The sequence below is a fragment of the Dermacentor andersoni genome, chromosome 7 (assembly GCF_023375885.2).
Source record: "Dermacentor andersoni chromosome 7, qqDerAnde1_hic_scaffold, whole genome shotgun sequence".
NCBI classification, from domain to species: Eukaryota; Metazoa; Arthropoda; class Arachnida; order Ixodida; family Ixodidae; genus Dermacentor; species Dermacentor andersoni.
In genome coordinates this window covers 113,642,586-113,658,696 of record NC_092820.1, presented here as the reverse complement: position 1 = coordinate 113,658,696, position 16,111 = coordinate 113,642,586, and positions in this window count along the sequence as shown.

Genomic DNA, 16,111 nt, shown 5'->3' with positions numbered 1-16,111 from the left:
AGGGTACAAGCTGATGGAGAACACCGGTTGGCCTGTACTAGATTATATTTTGGGATATTCTGCGGTCAATGTAAACTGTGGCCGCGCACTCATCTCCGGGTACTCTTGATGGCATCGTGGCAAAGTGCATCTGACATGCATGGTACATTATTTTGCGCGCACATTGGGATCAAGACGAAAGATTACTGTGAAATGGCGTTGCTCGTATGCGAAATTCATCACGGGCACAAACCCCGGGTGAGGTCTCTTGGCACTTTATGTCAAACAGCCTGACCGTAAAGCACGATGTAGTGCGTCGTTAGGCAGCAAGCAAGATCGAACAGCACGATAGCGCTAATGCTGATATAGGCGCGGTGACAGCCAATGAAATATACGATAGTTTGGAACGGCGTTACATCTGAGGCGACATAAAACCATGCATCTAAGAATCATCTGCTAAAGATGCCTCGAAGAGTACTGAGAGAAGAGCACCTCGCTATAGTTTACATGACTCGCACAATTTCCCAACAAGAAATAGCTGCTGAGTAGAGCGGTCCGTTTCCACCATTACCAGAATTATCCGGGTATTCACACATGAAGACCGGATAGACGATGCTGCACGCACAGTTCAGGAGCGGGCAGCAACCACAGGAGAAGGTCTTCTCGTTGTTGCTGCTTCAGTCGACGACTCGTTTCTCACAGCGCGCGAAATACGCAGTGAGTTTGGTCTGCACGTTAGTGCGGACACTGTGCGCAGAAGACCGCATGAAGCGGGTATCCAAAGCCGCGTCGCCGCGGGGAAACCAGTGCTTGAGGTGTCGCATCGCCATCAGCGACTTCAGCTCGCACAAGAGCACGAGGACTGGACACCGGAAGACTGGAGACGCGTGGTTTTCACTGACGAATCAACTTTTTGTACTCGGTGGGACCAACGCCAGAGAGTTAGGCTTCCTGAACACTACCGGTAAGTCCTTTTTATCTCCATTTTATACCCATGTGGTCCGGACAACACGTCGCTTCTTTCAGGCATGACGAGCGGTTCGTCTGGGACGTGCGCACAAGTGGACGCACAGCCGTGAACGTGTGGGGTGCGGTCAGCTACCAGGGCCTGGGGCCAATCTACAGAATTCCAGGCAGTATGGCAGCTGATGCCTACGTGGAAACATTGGAGTACGTGATCATGCCATACGTGTTGGATGCGCCCTTCCCGGAGGGATTCTTCTAGTTTCAGCACGACCGCGCCCCCATCTACATTACACGAGCTGCGCATAACTTTCTAGATGACCAAGCGGTCATGCAGCTTCAGTGGCGGAACCGCAGCCCCAATCTAAACATAATCGAAAATGGTTGGGGAATGATGAAGTTCAGGCTTCCGAGGCTCTTGGGGTCGAGTTGCACCACGGCGCACCTGCGCTGGATTGACATAAAACAAGAATGGGAGCTGCTGCGGGACAGCGGCGAGGTCGTGAACGCACTCTACAATTCGCTGCCTGAGTGAATGGAGGCTTTGAAGAGCGCACATGGCGCAAGTATGCGCTTCTAGACCGCCATTCAGGCAGGTGCTACTTTGTACCGTGTAGTTTTTCGTGTGTTATTACTGCTTTATGAGCCGACAAGTGCTTCAGCCATTATTTCTTGTACAAACCGGGACTGGTTTGTCCTTATTTTGTGTTTATGCTTAAACTCAGCTCGTTTGGGTTTAGGTTTTGGCAGGCCCGATGCTTCCACTGTATGATTCTCAAGTCATCAAAGTATTATTATTATTATTATTATTATTATTATTATTATTATTATTATTATTATTATTATTATTATTATTATTATTATTATTATTTGGCTCCCAGCGATGGCCAGCAAAAAGGGTGACGTCATCAAGTGGCCGTAGGAATGCTGTAAGCGGACAGGGCATGCCAAGCACCGCCACTTCACACAATCCTATACATTTCGTTCGTCTATACATAGCCGCCAATGACCGACCTTCATGTGGTGCCATTCGTACCAAAATTGTGACGCAACCGTTCGTCGTACAACGTTCCGGCTGATGCCATAGACGGGTGTCTCTGTGTGTGCGTGGTGCTTCAAATTCGAAAAAGCAAAGATTGCCTGAAAAAGCCGGCAGATCCCATGCCCTGCGGGAATCGAAGATACCCAAAGCAGTGTGCGGGAAGCCTACCAAGTTAACAAAACAACCATAAGAGCACAAGGAGGCAGGCAGATAGATAGATAGATAGATAGATAGATAGATAGATAGATAGATAGATAGATAGATAGATAGATAGATAGATAGATAGATAGATAGATAGATAGATAGATAGATAGATAGATAGATAGATAGATAGATAGATAGATAGATAGATAGATAGATAGATAGATAGATACTGTCAGTGTGGCAAATGTTCGTCAAGAAATGCTTCGCATTTAATAAAATCATTTCGCAAACCGCAATCAAACATCTCTGTCTTCCCTACATGACACGTTGTCGCTTTCCCACACGTAAGCAGTCTTGAGTGTCTTTGCGCAGTCTTTTTCCATAGGAACATACAGCCATTGAACATATTAACTCCAGTTTGCCTTTCTGAAAACTAGCGAAAAACTCGTATGGGAAACGTGCATTTCAAATTGTCAAGCATGCCACTGTGCATAAGATCGGGAACCGGGTGTTTCAGTCACCAAGATGCGACGGGGGCGTCGAGTTACCTTATGTGCACTTATAAGATGCTACCTTTCGATACATTGCATCTATGGCCACAGTCTTTTTAGTTACCTAAGAAGCAAATTTCTTAAGCGAAAAGATGCTACTTAGCGCTTTTCGCCAATAACTAAACATTAAAGGCTTAGTTTGAATCGCATCCACGCGTCTTGCTCAGTACACGGGCACCTCTTACGCCCCGACACTGGATCTCCAGTGCAGCGTGAACTAAACAGGAAGCCACACACTAACCTGCGAGAGCACTCCAATGCGCGCTGTCAAAGATACAAGAAAAGAAGAACATGAACGACTATGCCACCGGATTTACATATTTATTTATTGTCCACCTTTGCAAACGTCACAAACCTGCGTTTGCTCTCCTTTTCCTATTTATCATTTCCTTAAAGCGCCAGCTTTGAGGCCACACTCGAAAGGCGCACGAGCTGTCGCCCGCTGTTTCACTTTGCCGAGATAAGCAAGTCGCAACGTGTTTTTGGACGCGCATGACATCGTAGCCACGAGCAAAACGTGGCGAAACGGACATGTCAAGTGAGTGCACTCTCCCCGCCTGTGAGCCACAAGGGAAAGAGAAGACGAGCAGTCAAATTGAGCTGCGCTCCAGCTATCGTAAGCCACCGCAAACATATCGGGATAACAGACCCAACACTTCGCGGCGCTGGCGTCAGTCTAACGGTCCAGGCCACGCTGCGGAGCGTTCGGGTTAAGCGTGCTGACGGCTTTAGGAGCTCTTAAATGACACTGTAAATGATCAGCCCAATCATATTTATAATTTCTTCGAGCTTTTTTAAGGATCGAGTGAAACCCTTGCACAAAAAATTTAAGTGACGTTTCACTTCGTATGGGTGCTATTGTGCACACTTTGGCTCTCGGTGCGCCTAGAAGCCTACACTGTCCACATCGTAAATCGTATTCAGCACAAGGCTCCCGCGACCACGTCATATGCACAGCTGCCGGATTAGGGCGCTCCGTTGCAAGCATTCGCTTACTGTCTAAATTACCCAGCACGATGTCAGAGCGCACAGGCAAAGATGAATACATCACATTCGATTACCGCGGACACTCACTGTCAAAAGGCTACTTTCAGAAACCGCGGCAGCACCAAGAGCGAAGTAACCTTCGTGCTGTCTATCGCTTGAACGCAAACTGAGCGGTGAGAAAACAGCACCCACAAAGCTACGAGCCGTCGACCCACCTAGACAGTGCGCCGAAAGCAGATCGCTTTCAAGATAATGCCCGCAGGACGCGCGCGACCAAAAGACAGCGCTCACCTCCCTCCCTTCCTCCGGTGCCATGCACGCGACGGAATAGGGAGTGCTTCCTGTGTTTGCGTACACGAGATTGAGCCGCCATCGTCGTCTCACCGTCGCACGCTTTCACTTGCACATACAAAGTGCGACGCGCGAGGACGATGTTATCAAGACGCGAACCCGGTAGCGCCTGCGCAGAAACGTTGAGCGCCGTCAAAAGCGCCAAGCCCCGTTGTACCTACTAGCAATTGTAAAAACGCTCCCGGGCCACGATTCTCTTCACCTCCAGGCGCCTTCCTCGTTTACTTGGTTCACGGCTTCAGACACCGCCGTTTTTGCGAGTTGGCCAGTTGGGCTTGCGCGTAAAAACCGCGTCGTAGGACAGTATGGTAGTACCGTTCAGCAGCGCATGGTGGCACGGTGGTAAGGGGAGCCTTCTGGCATTCCTCCGTGACAGCTAGCGCTTTGAGAAGCTATCGCGGAGACGCTGCGCCTCTTGTCGTAGCGTCTGCGATCAGAAGCGGTGGCAGGGGCTGCAGGGGATTCTGAATGCGTTGCACGAGGAAGTGGCGCTCGAAGTACCGGTTCCTTCCCGCGTACAGGTAAGGCCAAAGCTACCTTTGGTAAGGCACGGTGCTAAGGGGGAGCACCCTCCCCCCCCCCCCAACAACAGAGTGCAATATAGTACAGAAAGGTACCATCTCCAAACGCATGCTTAACGTATCCTTAACAAGGGGCCGGGGTTGATTTTCAATAAATTTTGCAGCTGTATACCTCTACCGCCCAAGGGAATTTTCGTGTCGTTGTAAGCAAAAAAATTGCCCATACGTGGGCCGATACCAAAAATAGTGCAATGCCGGGCCGACCCGCGACGGATGTGAAGCAGGCGTTAAGCACTCCCCTTACGTGGGCCGATCCCGCACTGTACGAGGTGCAGTTCGCCATTGAGGGGCCAACATATACAGCTTCGCTTGTCATCCTTCTTCACAGAGTGAAATGCACTGAGATTTTTTTTTCTATATCCGTTAACAACAAACATTTTCAGCATTGAAATTTCAAGCATATGCGTGTCAGGCTGTGGTCAAAGCGTTAGTTTAGAGAGTAAAGGACGCTTAACAATTCTTACCCTCAGATTTCGGCGTTGTGGTTGCCTGTAGTGCTAATTAAATGTGCAGACGAAATTCACAGACATACCGGAGCCAGCATAGAGGCCCAGGCGCCCTCCTCGTTCGCTTGCTTCTCGGCTTCAGATAGAAACCGCCGATTTAACCGGCTGGCCAATTACGGTTGCGCGTAAGAACGCCGTGCTGTATCAGGTGTTTGCCATCTTGCAGGAACAAAGAATTCAAGAGAAAAGTGTACACATTTCTTTCGCTTTCTCCAGGCATTTCGGTATTTAGATAAATGAATGGAGAAGACTTTGTCGCCCCTATAAGTACAGAATTATGGTGCAATACTAGAAGTACCTTCCGATGTTCAGGATAAGCACTTACAAAGGGCTGGCATAACCTCGTCACACGCAGCGTCTAACCCCTTAGGCAATAGCTTTCATCGTTGTCATACTTGAACAAGAAATGATATACTATTATATCGTGGTATAACATAAAGCTACACGCAGGCTATGCTATATGCCAAACCGGTAATCACTTTGTTGCCGTTAGTTCTCGTAAAGACTGCTACTTTTTGTCACAGGTACAATGTACCATCACGTACGTTTGAAAACGAATGCCAAGCACATTTCAAATCCCAGAACATGACGCAGCAATCCAGGGTGAAAATGCACCACGACAAAAACCCATGTGACCAATATGGAACTGCTACCTTTATCTGTGTGGTGGCCAAACGAAACGTTGTTTTATTTGGAGAAGCGAGAAAATTGGACTTTCTTGTCCACATACACGGATGTATTGATGTTAGCATGTGCTTGTGCCTGCCGAAGAAAGATGTAGTTTTTCATCTTCGCAAGAGGCAGGTTGGCAATAAGAGGTGCCTGTGAAAGATGGCGAGTCATTAGGACTTTGTTCGGTCAGAGAAGGTTGAACAAATGGCAATGTGAGAGGACGCCAAACAAATCAGACAATTTACAATTGATAAAGTCGATGTTGAAACAAGCAACTGTTGAAATATACACAGATCGCTTTTATGAGTTATGCTTGCATGTCTTACGAATTGAGATACCTGCTCGACACATAGGTCGTTTGTTAATAGCAACATCGTCTATGAGCGAAAAATTGGGTTCCACCTATCTTATATACAATTAGGGCAGAGCAGCAATTCAAGCAACAATACTACTTTAATCAATTTTACAGGAAGAATTCAAATTCACCACGCGTTTCTCCAGCCTGGTAATTAAAGAAAACAACGCGCTGGAATGAGACTTTTGGCAGGAGGACTACTGGTTTGAGAAATATTTCTGAGCCAGTCCGTTACTGTATTGCGAAAGCATCCGCAAAACGGAATTCTCAATATGTGGCATTACATGCATAAGTAAAAAAATTGCTATTATTTCCGCCATACTCAGAGTTACTATACATATATTTACTCAACTTAACAAAATCCTATCTCCTGCAACAGGTTGTCGCGCAAAAAATCATTTAAGTATCTACGTATTACTCTAGTAAGGTGTTGTTATATTTAGCTCGACACGTACAGTTAGATACGCGTTTGTGGTAGAGGATGGGCCTGAGTCTTGGTCAATTATCGGCGCTACTGTTGCGGAGTTTTCGGAAGACATCAGCCGAAAAAGGAAGTGTAGGGAAGTGGGCCAATATGCAATTTCCGGGATGTCTGGCACACTTGATTGTTGATAGAGGAAACAGGCGCAAAAAAATCTAATTTCGCCCCCGCAATTACACTGCGCTAGCTCCTCACAGAAACTCTCCTGTTTGGACGTGACAGCCTTCATATACCATTCGTTTCCACGCGTAAATACGCACTCATGCTGCTTTTAAAGAGTAGCTCACGGAAAACACACCCCGTCGGCTTCCTAATAGGGTCTCGCGTCACGTCACCTTGTGCTACCGGCTCAGAAGGGATGCAGCAGCTGTGTTTATATTCGTGAAACCTCATTATGGTTCAGTTTACGTTGGACGCGCCCGCAAGATTCCCCGCACGTTCAATCACTGCCTGTCGAGCCTCGGCGCGTGCAGATGCGTCTATTAAGTCCAAAGACCCTGCAAGTTCTTCAAAGTTCGCTGAAAAATGACATTAGCAATGACAATCCCTTTACTGTCTAGCAGTTTAATTTGCGAGTAATCAACTTCTCATTTCCGCCCTCACATCTACGCTGCTTGCTGTGGGCAGTTAGCTATTGTGATTCAGGCATACAGGCTGTTTATTGAAGCTTGCCACGCTCCGTACACAGACATGTTGGCTCTGGCCCTTCGTCCATGTCTTGATCACACCTATCGCTTTGCAGTAGTAGTACAGAACGGTGGGAGCTGGCTCTTGCTATACATAGGTAAACTGCTGACAATTTTGATGAATGTAAGTAGTGCCCCTACCCGCACCGACAAGAAATAAAAAATCCTCGACACTCTCAATTAGCCAGGTGTTTTAAAATGCTTAAACTGAATTTCTCTCTGGGGTGAGTAACTCATTTATATAGATCAGATGTAAATGCACGACTAAACGTTCATTGTTTCTTGCTTACCGCAAGCCGTTCACTTCATGAGTGCAGTTTGGCTTAATGCAGCTGAAGCCCAATAATGAGCCTACACGGATGATCGCCAATCTACAATGATGTCGTACTACAGACGTTATATCTGAAAGTCTGCCAAAGGCAGCTTCACATGCGTCTTGAATGCTAGGAAGTACACCGTATTACAGCGAAGCTTTAGTACGATAGCTGATATGGAAGAGAGAGATTACATAAACTCGAGTAGACTTATGTCGACTTACGTAAAACTGCATCAACTTATGTATCAGTTATCACACCTTCTTGCGCTGTGAACAGCCTTTTCTTGCTCTCAAAGTTTCTTAAACTTGATTGAAATTGCTCGATTTGATGAACGTATACATTGTAGTAACGAAATCCTCGACAGTGTCACGTCAATGAAGCTTTCCTCTTTGATTGTGTCTCTTTTATTTGCGAACAAATCAAAGATGCCTCAGCAAACAGGTCTGTGGTACTAAAGTAGGTTGGATTGTGGCATTGCGCAGTTGTCACCAAAACGGCATTATCTCGGTTAATGCTATGACAATTATATCATCCTGAAATCAGCAGATTGGAGCTCATCCTGAAATCATTTGCAGATTGGAGCTCGTTTTTACCTGAGTCCTTGTCCGTGTTGTTGTGGCGCCGTTATTTTCCTTAGGTATGATATCTACGTTTATTTTCAACTACCCCCGCAGGGGCGTCTGCGTCAGCAGGCGTTTGGTGTGTTGCGTCACCACGTACCCGAGCACACGACGGTTGGACCCTCTCGCGTGTAGCCGTGCGCGGCTTAGCCGTGTCTGGGGAAAAGGGGATCCTGGGGGTTGAGCCGATGCTGGGTGTTTGGACCTTTAAGGTCCCCCGGCGGAGGCAACACACCTCTTCGGCCTCGGCTTCACATAGACCGAGCCTCCAGACTGACCCACTTAAAGGAAATCGGCACTCGCCTTTTCCTGTCTCTCTCTTCCTACAACCTTCGTCTTTCCCTTAATTTCCACCTTTCCTGTCTCCTTCTATCTTCTATTTACTTCCTTCTTCTTGGTGGCAAGGGTTAACCCTGTGTGGCTATACCACCTTGGGTACTCCATATTTGGTTATAGTGGCGGCGTACGACTGGCGTCGTGCAGACTTGCATGCAAGCTCTGCCGCGTCCCCTCGTTGAGCTCCGTGGTGGGCGGTCGGCGCTGTTGCCGAATTTTTATATATTTTCATGGAAACTTCTTTCCCCAAACTTCCTGATCGCCCTCAGAAACGAGGGCGCACCGAAAATGTATTTCAGTTTTCGGACACCAAATCCAGAATTTTCCCCGGTTCCATGTTATCCACTCTGAAAAGCCAAACAAAACAGTGCGAAATATTTCGCAATTCCTTGTGTCAACGTCCTTGACTGATGTTCTTGGTCCAGGTTAGAAGGTGTCCAGGATGGCAAGCGGTGACCTACTCTTGGAGCTCCGCGATTTTAAACAACATGAAAAACTACCGAAACTAGTGTCATTTGGGGAGACCCACATAACAGTAACCCCGCACCGTACAATGAACACCACCCGCGGTTTTGTGTCGGATGATGATTTGCTTGAGCTGACTGAAGCGGAGCTCCTGGAGGGCTTCGGCGAACAAAATGTGATCAATGTCAGATGAATTAAAATGAGGCGAGATGGTAAAGATATTCAGACGAAGCACTTAATAATTACCTTTGGTTCAAGTGTCCTGCCCAAGTCAATTGAGGCCGGGTACATCAAGCTCCGTGTTAGGCCGTACGTGCCAAATCCGCTTCGATGTTTCAAATGCCAGCGTTTCGGCCACAGTTCGCAGAGCTGTCGGGGCCGACAAACATGTGCGAAATGAAGTGCCCATGAACACACCACTGAAACTTGCGAGAACCCTCTCCACTGTGTAAACTGTGATGGGGAGCACGCCGCGTACTCGCCGTCGTGCCCATCCTGGAAGAAAGAAAAAGAAATCGTAACAATCAAAGTAAAAGAAAATATCTCATTCAAGCAGGCACGCAGGCAGGTAGCATACCTGCCAATGAAAAGCTTTGCCGAAGTGGCGCGTCAGGGGGCAGCGTCACGACGGCCTCCGGCGGCTGTCCGACCCACAAGCAGTGAGTCGGCAGCTACGCCATCTGCCCCCGCGGCGGTTGCAGCTAGCGCTGCTCCGCCAATTCAGCAGACGGGGCCATCGACCCCGAAGGTGGGCGCAGCCGAGGCTGCCCCAACCTCCGAGGCCCCTTCCAGCGCGGGCAACGGCCAGCGCAGCCAAATCCCTCAGGGAGGCCCATCGACCTCCGGGCGGGTGGGCGCAGAGGCCTTGCCTTCCGGGGCAGCACTCTCTCGGAAAACCTCTCGCTCGCAAGAGCGCTTGTCCGGAGTCTCACAGGAAGCAATGTACAGTACACCTGTCCTCAAGGCGCACCAAACGCCTAAAGAGCGCCGAGACTCGCTCGAACGCTTCAGAAAGGGCAAAACCCCTATTACAGGGCCTCGAAAGGGCTCTGTAATCTAAGACATCCCTTCCGTTTCCGTAAACACGGCACCAATTTACTTTAACATATGGATACAGAAATAATTAAATGGAACATCAGAGGTCTTCTTAGGAACCTTGATGACGTGCAAGAGCTTATCCAAAAACACAATCCAAAAGTGCTGTGTCTACAGGAAACACACCTAAAACCACAACACACAAGCTTTCTCCGGCCGTATGTCAAGTTTCGCAAAGATCGCGATGATGCTGTCGCATCATCATGCGGTGTTGCCATTTTTATTCATAAAAGTATTTCCTGTCAGCGTCTACAGCTACAAACGCCCCTTGAAGCAGTGGCGGTTCGAGCTGTTCTTCTAAATAAACTCGTCACCACTTGCTCGCTTTACGTACCCCCACCCTACAAATTAAACAAACATGAATATCAGTCATTTATAGACGAAGTGCCAGAACCTTATGTTGTTCTTGGCGATTTCAATGCGCACAGCTGCTTGTGGGGTGACTCTCGTATAGACGCGCGAGGTCGTCTTGTTGAACAGTTCTTTTTTTCTTCAGGTGCGTGCCTGCTGAATAAAAAGGAACCCACATATCACTCTCTAGCAAACAGAACCTTTTCTTCAATGGATCGTAGTATAGTTTCCCCGTCTTTACTGCCCGAACTCGAATGGGAAGTTGCGAGCATTCCTTACGGGAGCGACCACTTCCCCATACTGATAAGAACAGCTAAACAAAACAAATATCCTCCACAAGCTCCTAGGTGGAAGGCAGACACAGCCGACTGAGAGAAATTTCGAACTCTCACTAGCATTTCATAGGCTGACATGCCTTCTTTAGAAATTGATGCGGCTGTGGAGTATCTTACAGCATTCATAATAGATGCCGCATCAAAATGCATATCTGAAGTAAGTGGTTTGGCATGCAAACGACATGTACCGTGGTGGAACGGCGAATGTAGGATCGCCCGTAAGAATCAGAACAAGGCGGGGGGGTTGCTGCGCGCTTTTCCCACTGCTGAGAATCTTGTCAACGTTAAAAAAATGAAAACCCAAGGCAGGCGAACCCGCCGGCAGGCCAGAAGAGAAAGTTGGCACAAGTTTTTATCGAGTATTAACTCGTTTAGAGGTGAGGCCAACGCCTGGAACAGGGTTAGTAGGATTAGAGGGCGCGAAACATATTCACTCCCTCTGGTAAACACACAGGGCGATACACTGCAAGACCAGGCAGACTCACTTGGGGAGTATTGTGAGAGCGTGCCAAGTCCAACAAGTTATTCACAATCCTTTCTCAAATACAAAGAAATAGAAGAACGTAAGCCATTAACAAGAAAAAGTCGAGAGAATGAGCATTACAACCGTCCTTTTAGTATTGCCGAATTGAGATCTGCCTTGAGTGCATGCAAGAGCTCCGCACTAGGAACTGGTAGAATCATGTATGAAATACTCAAAAACTTACACAATGATACGCAAGTTACGCTACTTACACTTTTCAACACCATCTGGGATGCAGGGTACCTTCCGATAGCATGGAAGGAAGCCATTGTGGTCCCTGTTTTGAAACAAGGCAAAGACCCTACCTCAGTGGAAAGTTACCGCCCGATAGCCCTCACAAGTTGCATTTGTAAGGTGTTTGAAAAAATGATAAATCGCCGACTCATTCATTTCCTTGAACAGAGCAAAATGCTTGATCCTTATCAGTGCGGCTTCCGACAAGGACGCTCCACAGCCGATCATCTCGTATGTGTTGAAGGAAGTAACCGGGAGGAATTTATGCATAAACATTTTTTCCGATGTATATTTCTCGATATGGAAAAGGCGTATGATACAACGTGGCGTTACGGTATCTTAAGAGACTTGTTTGAAATGGGCATCGATGGTTATATGCTTAACCTAATAGAAAGCTATCTGTCCAATCGTACCTTCCGGGTAATAGCCGGCAATGTACTTTCACGTCATTTTACGCAAGAAACGGGTGTACCCCAAGGAGGCGTGCTCAGCTGCACGCTCTTTATCGTGAAGATGAACACGCTTCGTGCTTCATTACCACCGGCCATCTTTTACTCTGTCTACGTGGACGACATTCAAATATCTTTCAAATCTTGTAACCTCGCAGTATGCGAGAGACAGGTACAGCATGGCCTGAACAAAGTGTCAATGTGGGCAGACGAAAATGGATTTAAGATGAATCCTAACAAAAGTTCTTGTGTCCTTTTTACAAGAATAGAGGCCTGATCCCAGATCCTTGCTTAGAACTATGTGGACAACAGATACCTGTAAACAAAGAACACAAATTTCTAGGTGTTATACTTGGCTATAGACTCACTTTCGTCCACCACATTAAACGTCTTAAAGAAGAATGTCTGAAAACAATAAACCTAATGAAACTTCTGTCCCAGACTACGTGGGGTGGTGACAGGAAGTGTCTAATGAATATCTATAAGAGCCTGATTCGTTCACGATTACATTATGGTACCGTGATCTACCATTCTGCCGCCCCGAGTGCGCTGAAAATGCTTGACCGTGTTCACCATCTAGGTATCCGCTTAGCCACGGGCACTTTCAGGACAAGTCCCGTTGAAAGTTTATACGCAGAATCGAATGAGTGGTCACTTCATCTCCAGAGAACATACATCAGCCAAACATATTTTCTGCAAGTAATCTCTAATCCTCAACATCCGTGTTATAATACCGTTAACGAGATGACATATGCTACACTCTTTTGCAATCGTCCCTCCGTAAGACAGCCTTCCGTAAGACAGACAGTCATGAAATGCATGTTCCACTCCTCGAGCTTCACCTAATGCATCCAGTCAAGCTGCTACCTCCTTGGGAGTGGCAGCTGATGGAAACCGATGTACTGCATCTGGAAACTAGTACCTTTACGGCTGAGGCCTACGCAGTGCTGTAGGCCGTAAAGCATATAAATAAATCAAAACTCCAGAAATCAGTTATATATACGGACTCCCTTAGTGTTGTGAAGGCCTTGATGTCTTTCTGTAACCACAAAAATCCGGTAATTAATGAACTCTACTCTGTCCTGTGCAAAGCATATATATCTAACCAACATGTGATTATATGCTGGGTGCCTGGACATAGGGCCATCGAGGATAACGTTCTAGCGGACCAGATGGCCACATCAATTTCATTGCATGCAGTTAATCCTACTGCTTCGGTCCCTGTCACTGACCTGAAGCCTTTCTTAAGAAGGAAACTGCGAAACCACTGGCAACGCATGTGGGACGCAGAAGTAAATAACAAATTGCACGTGATAGAGCCACAGTTAGGTTCTTGGCCCTCCGTATCAATATCACGGCGAACAGATGTCTTATTCTGTCGCCTCAGAATAGGACACAAACTTGGGACCCATCATTTTCTACTTACTGGAAGTGAACCTCCAACCTGTGGCAGATGCGGCGAGAGGCTGACCGTCCTCCATGTCCTCTTGGAGTGTCGGAAAGCCGAACCTGAAAGAAAGAAACATTTTCCGCTTGCATACCTTTATCACATCCCTCTACACCCGGCTATGTTTCTTGGTAAGGAGCCGCTTTTTAACACCAAGGCAGTCCTCGACTTCTTAAAGGATGTAGTTCTATACGTTATAAGCCCATTAAATTTGTAGAGCATCCTCGCTCCAGAGGATGCCGCTGCGATAATTGTTTTGAATAGCACATGCCTTCAGGCCCTTGTGTTTTAAGGGCTCTAAGGAGGCAGTAGTGCTCTAGCATATCTTGTATAACCTGATATATTTTTAGACATCATATCATTCTTTTTAAATGCGTCTTATTGTTCATAGAACACGTCATAAGTCATCGCCATAATCTTATTGTACAGATTTTACGCACTTTAGCGCGACCATTTTTAAGGCCCCTCTACAGCGACGTCACAACAACTTCATAGAACTCATGATTTCACTGCAAACTCATTAACACGGACATGGCGCTCTTTGGCCATACTTGACCCTTGCGCCATAAAACATCAAACATTCATTCATTTATTTTAAACTACGGGGGAATTGTTCTAGCAGTAGCTTCGCTTCAGCCATACTTGAGAAGGTCAACGGCGCAAGACAGATACGGTCGACAACGTTAGCAATTTCATTTGCAGATGAAGGCTCGTCCTTACTTAAGAGCCGATGTCTGCGTAGTCGCGGCGCCGTTATTTTCCTTAGGTATGATTTCTACTTTTACTTTCAACCACGAGGGCATTGTTCTAGCAGTAGCTTCGCTTGAGCCATACTTAAGAAGGTCAACGGCGCGAGACAGGCACGGTCGAGAGCGCTAGCAATTTCATTTGCAGATTGGAGCTCGTCCTTACTTAAGAGCCTTCGTCCGCGTAGTCGCGGCGCCGTTATTTTCCTTAGGTATGATTTGTACTTTTATTTTCAACCATGGGGGCACTGTTCTAGCAGTAGCTTCGCTGGAGCTATACTTGAGAAGGTGAACAGCGCCGAACAGACACGGTAGAGAACTTTAGCAATCTCCTTTGCAGATTTGAGCTCTTCCTTACTTTAGCGTCCTTGCCCGCGTCGTTGTGGGGCGATTATTTCCCTGAAGTATGGTTTCTGCTTTTGATTTCAACCACGCAGGCTTCACAAGCACAATTTCGCTCGCACATCACGCGAGCTCTACCGTTCTGCAGGTATTTCCGTGATCCTGGCCGATACTGTGACAGTCTCAATTTTAGCTTTGTGAAGCTGATTCATGTTGCGAAAAATTGGAGGTGTTCCTGACACAGAAACTAAAGAAATAAACGAGTCGGCGGAACAGACGCTTCCGTGATAGAACAATACACAGCAGAGACAATGCACCGGTGAGCTGCACGGAAGCAGATGGGATGTGTCCGCATATGTAGGTATGAATATTGGTTTAAAAGTACGCCGTAAAGTTGTTTTTTTCTTTAGGACGTTCAGAAGAGAGTGGCAGAAGATAGATTACATGACAGTGGCAGAAGCTTGTGTGTAGTGAACTATGAAGGAATTATTAGATAGCACGAGGCCACGGATCGCTCAGTCCGGAGGATGGACAAGTCAACGTCGTTTCTGGGTGGTCGTTCCCTAAATGGAAACGCCTGGCTGACTACACTTGTGCGCAGCCTAATATGCTGCAGCTGGTATCGATTACTCAGAAGGACTTCTCTATCGCTACTGTTTCTCTCGTGACCCAGCTATGACATCCGGACACTAGAACGCACTAGTAATTTCCAACAGCCTAATCAAAATAGTCCGCTTAATAGAAAAAAAGTATTTAGGGTTCATGTGTGCAGTATATTACACGCACTCGGAAAGAAATGGCCCGATATCACCACAATATAAGATGAGTTAGGAGCTTCTCGTTGCTGCATCTTCTGGAACTTCTGAAGGACAGCGAGCGCCAAGGTAGGAAGGGACTGTTTCTTGGCCACCGTGGACGCCTTCTCACAATTGGTAGTTTCTCACCAATTATCCGAAAAAAAGCTTAGCGTCACTTTCCCATTAGCCAATCACAACCGGGTCATAGGTGATTGACTTCGTCCCCTGTAATATCTCCCCTTCTAGAACGCAATGGCGCGAAAAAGGAATGATGACATTTATAAAGAGGCCCTGAAACACTATATCTTGAAACTTGAAAAGCAGGCGAGAATTAGGGCGGCAACTTTAGGGGAATATATTTCCGAAGCAATTTCATAAAGACACAATATAAAGGTAGGTATTCAGAATGCAATTTTTGCCTTTTAAATGCGCAGGCACCTCTATGCCTACGAAATGAGAGGCCCGTCCGTCACGTAAGACGATCGCTTTTAACATGGTGCTTGAGCGGCCGCGCCGTATGTAGCCGCCGCCAAAGTACGGTTGATCACGGTTGATAATGGTTGTACGCGGGTGGATAAGGCACTCAAGAGCGATAACGCCTTATAATAATCGGAACCTCATCAGTGCGCCTGCTGCCACCACCTGCAGTAGTTTTCCTACCTCATGATTTACCTTGCGCCACTGTCCGCAACACATCGTGTCGCCGCAGCGCTGCGGTTAACGCTGGTCGGGTGAAACTTCCATAACATTGAAACG